The sequence below is a fragment of the Corylus avellana genome, chromosome 6 (assembly GCF_965113065.1).
Source record: "Corylus avellana chromosome 6, dhCorAvel1.hap1.2, whole genome shotgun sequence".
NCBI classification, from domain to species: Eukaryota; Viridiplantae; Streptophyta; class Magnoliopsida; order Fagales; family Betulaceae; genus Corylus; species Corylus avellana.
This window is the reverse complement of record NC_142495.1, coordinates 12,674,936-12,681,048: the sequence shown is the minus strand read 5'-3', so window position 1 is coordinate 12,681,048 and position 6,113 is coordinate 12,674,936.

Genomic DNA, 6,113 nt, shown 5'->3' with positions numbered 1-6,113 from the left:
AAATACATTATCGGAAGTAAGGAAATCTCAAGGTGTGAAAAAGGCTAGGGCGTCCCCCAAACTTAAACACCAAGACACCTGTCAACAAAAACTAACAGCAATATTTTTTTTCACAGAAACAAAACATCAAAAGATCAATTGCTGTTAGAAACAAAACAAATAAATAGAAATGCAATATAATGAAAAAGGAAAGAAAGAATTTGTGGAGTGAAGTGCAGAAAATAAACTGGAGGAGAAAACTTTACAGCGCTTTCCCCTATCATGCGGATGTCCAACCAATCCTTTCCACCCTTTCTTCTTCCAAACTTCATAGCCCTCTGGAAGGATGTTTCGCCATCTTATGTAGACTTCCTTGCTTCGACGGATCTTCTTAGGAAAGTGGTTCCTAGATTTGTGTGCTTGTGTGCACAAGTCCTTGAATATCTTGACATAAGATGGCTCCTGATGTGCCTCAAGGGGGACAGTGATGTAGGCAGGAGCTTCAGTACTCACTTCCATGTCACTGGGCAGATTAGGATCCATTGGGGGCTCATTATTCTCATGGTGCTCAACTTGCTCAGGGTGCTCAACTTGCTCATCTTTCTCTTCCTCCTCTTTGTTATCCACAATTTCCTCACTCTCAAGTGTGATGGTGACTTGGGCATGCTCATGATAAGAATTTTCAGAATCATCCTCATCCATCATGTAGTGTCTTTCAGCCATCAGCTGACTTTGAAGCTCTTCTTCCTCTATTCTATTGAAGTCGGCAACTAGATGACCGATCTGTCCTTCTATCTTGGTCATGGCCTGCTTAAGTTCTTGTATGTCTCTACCATTAGCCATGTTGGAATTCCTCAGCTCCTGTACAGCTTGATTGGTAAAACCTTTTAGCTCTTGTATAGCTTGGGAGTTGGAATTCTTGAGCTCTTGTATAGCTTGGGAGTTGCTCATGGTAGCATTCTTCATATCTTGTATGTTCTTATCCATTGATTGCATGAATGCTTTCATCATGTCTTCCAGTGATGACTGTGGTGCAGGCACTTGAGTGGTAGACTGATAAATAGGAGGTTGAGCTTGATGATCGAACTGTGGATATTCTGAATGATGCAATTCATCAAATTGGTGAGCATAATTTCCTGTAGCCTGAGCTGATCCTGAGAAATCAAATTGGTTGCTCCAGTCCGGGTTATAACAATTGAAATTTGAATCAAACCCTGGGCTGGAGAAACCGGTGTTCATTTGTTCATATGAAAAGTTAGATCTAGCTGCTCTAACTTGGTCTAATTTGTCCCATAAGTCGTTGAGCTCAGCTCGCAGATCTGGACAATTGTTCTCCTCATGATAAGGATTGAAACAAAATGAACATGGTTTAGGTGGGTAAACATTTTGAGGGTAGTTGGTAGGAGCTGGTGTCCTACAACTAGGAGAGGCATTAAAATCATTAAAATGAAAATTCATGCTTCTCCTCACTTTTTAGCATCTAGATATCCCACATAAAACATTAACCAATTTTTTTTTTTTTTTTTTTTTTAAATAAAATAAACTAAAAGAACAGCCAACACAATAAAAAAAAATGAAAACTAAAATTTAAAAACTCACAAAAAGGATCAAAAATAAATTTTTGGCAAAGATCTACGGAACTGCTGCTTTTGCTATGAGTGCGCTCGATCGCGCTGATGTGCGGAAGGTGCTGCGGCAGAACTGTAAAACAAGCCAAAACAAAACAAAAAAAACAACAAGAAAAATCTTTTTTTTTTATTTTATTTGTAACACGAATAAAACAAAACAAATTGCAGAAAAATAAAATCCTAATTATAACTAGTAGAAGAATAAAACTAATTTAGAAATAAATTGGTTTCAAAAATTGAACAATTCCCCGGCAACGGCGCCAAAAACTTGTTGTGCAAATTTATTTAACTCGCAAGTGCACGAATCGATTGTAGTTTAATGGATTGCAAGTGCGAGGTCGATCCCACAGAGAATTGTATTTTTGAAAGAGCAATTTATATCTAAACTAATTAAATCCTAATCTAGTTCCAAAAGGGTTTTGATTTTTGAGTTTTGAAAATTAAAGGATAAACATAAACTAAATAAAATAAGTAAATCTAAGGATAAAGGTACTAAGGTTTGGGAATTCACACTCACCAAATCATAACAACATACTTTATGTTCATCAATATTAATCCGAAGTTCTCACAAATTAAATCATAGATATGTTTTACTATACTTCAAAGAATTAATCAAAACCATCCCATGTATCCATTCATTGACCAAATCACAAAAGGAATCCAAATTCAATTGAAAAACCAGATGTATTCGTAGAACAAATCACAAGGGATATCCAATTTTTATGAGTTAAAAGCCAAGCAATCAATCATATGAAATTATCTCAAATCATCACATGTATCCTTGAATCACAAGAGATATCCAAGAATCACTCCATACAATTGATTAGAAGTAAAACAATTAAAATATAAAACCCAATAAAATCAGAATAATAAAAACTTACATAAAAGTATTGATGTTCTTCATTGGTGAGGCTTCATCCCCAACTTTAGTTGGGAATTTAGCTCCACATAAAAATAAAATCTAAACCTAAATCTAAACCTAAAGAAAAACTAAACAAAAGAATTTTGCTCTATGGGATTGTGTATCTTTTCTTGAATGCAAAGAAGTCTATTTATAGGCTTAGGAAAGTCCTAGAAGCCCAAGTAAACCTAGATAATTCGAAGGTCTGTCTCCCAGTTAAAATAGAAGTCTGAAATCGGAATAGGATTCGTCCAGATTTGTGTCTCTTAATTGCGGGGCGATTTTGACATAGTAACTCTACGAATTAGGAAAATCCTATTTCACAACGAATTGTAGTATTTTGACTTAGCTTTCCAATACCGTTTGAATCACTTCAATCAGATATTTGAGAAGAAAGTTACAGTCAAAATACTGAGACGTGTACAAAATCTGAATTTGAATCTGATCCGAAATCTTATCCAATCTGATCTTTAATCTGATTTAACCTTTTCCTTGAATTTAGTTGAACTTAACCACATCATCTAGGTCTTCTCAAAATATGCTTTCTTCCAAACTTTGCATTTTTCCCTTTAAAGCTGTAGTTTTTCTTTAATGACCTACAAAACACTAAAAACACAAAACTAACACAAAATATTAAATAACAACACAGCTAAAGGCTTAACTAATGTAAATAAAGGGGTCCAAATATGCAATATTTGGCACTTATCAGTCCCCTTTGTCACGCTCGACCATGTTGCAGGGTCAATGGGTATAAGCTCCTCTGTTGTGCCAAATACTACCTAAATTAATAGATAATATTTAGTATATTTTACTCGCAAATGCACAAGATCATACGATACTATAGTGCAGCAAGTACGAGATCGATCCCACAAGGATTATTGACTTTGTTTTAGAATTAATTAAAATATCAAAATTGTCACTAGATTGATATTGATACTAAGGAAAATAAATAAAGATAAAGATAAAGTAAAGGTATGACTTTGATATCTACCACTAATCATGCTCAAATAATATAACAATATACCAATGATCCAATCATATTATGAATACCTAATGTTTGCCAACTTAAGGGCATGGGTGTATACTCCTTAAGCTATAGATTTCCCTAAGCAACGAGTTAGGCATGGGTATCTACTCTAACTCTTTTTTTTTTCTCAAAGGATTTAGCATAGGTGTATACTAAGTTGTTCTTTAAGAAAGCATAAATCTATGGAAATTGACAAACACATGGAACCTAGGGCATGGGTGTATTTAAGAAAGCATAAATCTATGGAAATTGACAAACACATGGAACCTAGGGCATGGGTGTATACTCCGGGTTTTCCATGTTGATTAACCCAAGAATCCGGTGTGGATTTCTTTTGTTACTCTTATTATACCTGGGACTCGGTCATCCAAATTGATTTAATTAACTAATACATACCATATGCATATAATGGCCAATCACATACATATGAGGAATTGAGGAAAACAGGAATTAATCAAGTTAAATAACACAATATGATTATCACAAAGGCACCAATATTGAAATATTAAATAAACATAATTAGGGTTTCAATCTAGCCATCCTAAAGAGTTAGTTACACATAATGAAAATAAAACTAAAAAGAAAAGGGAAAGAAAGAACAGAAAGGTAGCCTCCAATTCCCTCCCCAAAGTTGGGTCTTTTTCAGCTTGATTATTCTCAAGGGTTAAAGGTCTATTTATAAGGCTTTAGAAGTCCTTGTTACTATAATTCATAGGGCTTTAGTCCTAATACAAGTGGAACTTAGAAAACCCTAATATGAAAGAAAAGTGAGTCTAGCTGCAGCTGATGTGTCACCAGCGCAAGGGTGTGCTCGATCGCAACCCGTGTGAGCTTGATTGCAAGACTGCGATCGATCCTATGTGTGTGGCACTTGATTGCAAATGTTGCATCACTGCTTGTCTTCTCTGGTAGTATGCTTGATCGCAGGTTCCTTGCGCTCGATCGCACTGTCAGGGACTCCAATTTTTCCCAATTTTCTATCTTTGAGCCCAAATCTTCCAGATTTACTTACTTTTCTTCAAAAGCTTACAAAAGCATGAAAAACACATAAAAGAACTAAAATAGCGTACATTAACCATAATTAAGGAATTAACACATATAAGTTTAAAGGCTAAAATATGAATATTTTGGCACTTAACACACCCCCAAACTTACATATTGCTAGTCCCTTAGCAATACAAAACTAAAAACAAAACAAACAACAAAAAAACAAAAAGATAAATCCATCTTTCATGGGATGTACGAATGCATTTAGCATATGCAACAAGCCTTTTAAACTCATAGGAATTCCTTAGAGGATGAGTGAAATCTCGTGAGGGTTTTCCAAAAATGTTACCCACGAACATCATGCAAGAGTTCATGTTATTCAAAAAATTAAAGTATCACTCAAAACCATGATTTTCATTAATTAGCAAGCTTAAAATGATAAACTCCATCTTCACAATGAATTGAAATTTTAAAATTTAACCACTTACAAAAGACATGCTAATGCATCACAAGTTTGAAACAGTGTAAAGTGAATTAGCACATAAATATGAAGCTTCCAACTATTTCCAATGTGCAATGTCTCAGTTTCTCAAAGTTCACTAAAATCCCTATTAGAATGAACAACAATGGCATTTTTTTTTGGTCAGGTTGTGCAATGTTTGATTCCCTTAAGCTTTCTAATTGACTTATGTAGTGAGTGTTAAGTCAATGACTCCCAAACCAGGTTGTTTTAAGGCATTAAGTGTAAAACACCCCTAAGGACTTACTAACTCGAGTAAATAAGGCTACAAAACCAAACTAACCATGACATTAATCAAATCAAAATTCTTTACCTTTTAACGTGTACACTCAATGCTTTGAAGAAAGAGGTCCAGTTACTTAGTGAAATGCTTATAAATGATTTTTTTTTTTTTTCTTATCATATATGTATATGCCAAAGTATCCATCTAATAAATCATCCAGTTTCACCCAAGACATAGAAACACACACGTCAGACTTCATGTCATACCACACAAATTATGTGCTAATGTGCGTGTGTAAGATCAGATCAAACATGTGAATTTTCAACTGTCCTAAGCAAGTAACCAAATTGAAAAACTCAATTAGTGAATCATGTGTTCAAAATTTTAAGCTTACCAATGAAATCAAATCATAATTTTCAAGATCAACCAAAATTTTAAGACAAACATGAACATGCATTTTTTCTTTTTTCTTTTCACAAATAAAAATAAAATAAAACTAGGGTTTTTTTTTTTCATAAACAATAAAAATAAAAATAAAAATAAATTTGAACTGGGACAAAGTGTGTGTAAAGTGTTTCCCATACCCCTAAACTTAAATTATACATTGTCCCCAATGTGTCTATAACATGGAAAGAATTTACCCGAGAGATGGACGAACTGCTTGGAATAGTTTGGCTTATAGCACACCCCCAAACTTGAATTGAAGCACACCTGTCCCTGCAAAACACTAAAATAACAAAGGAAAACAAAAAAATAAAAATAAAACAAACAAACAAAAAAAATAAAAAAATAAAAAGGATATGCTGTGGGGTGCCTCCCTTGAGCGCTAAGTTTAATGTCTTCAACCA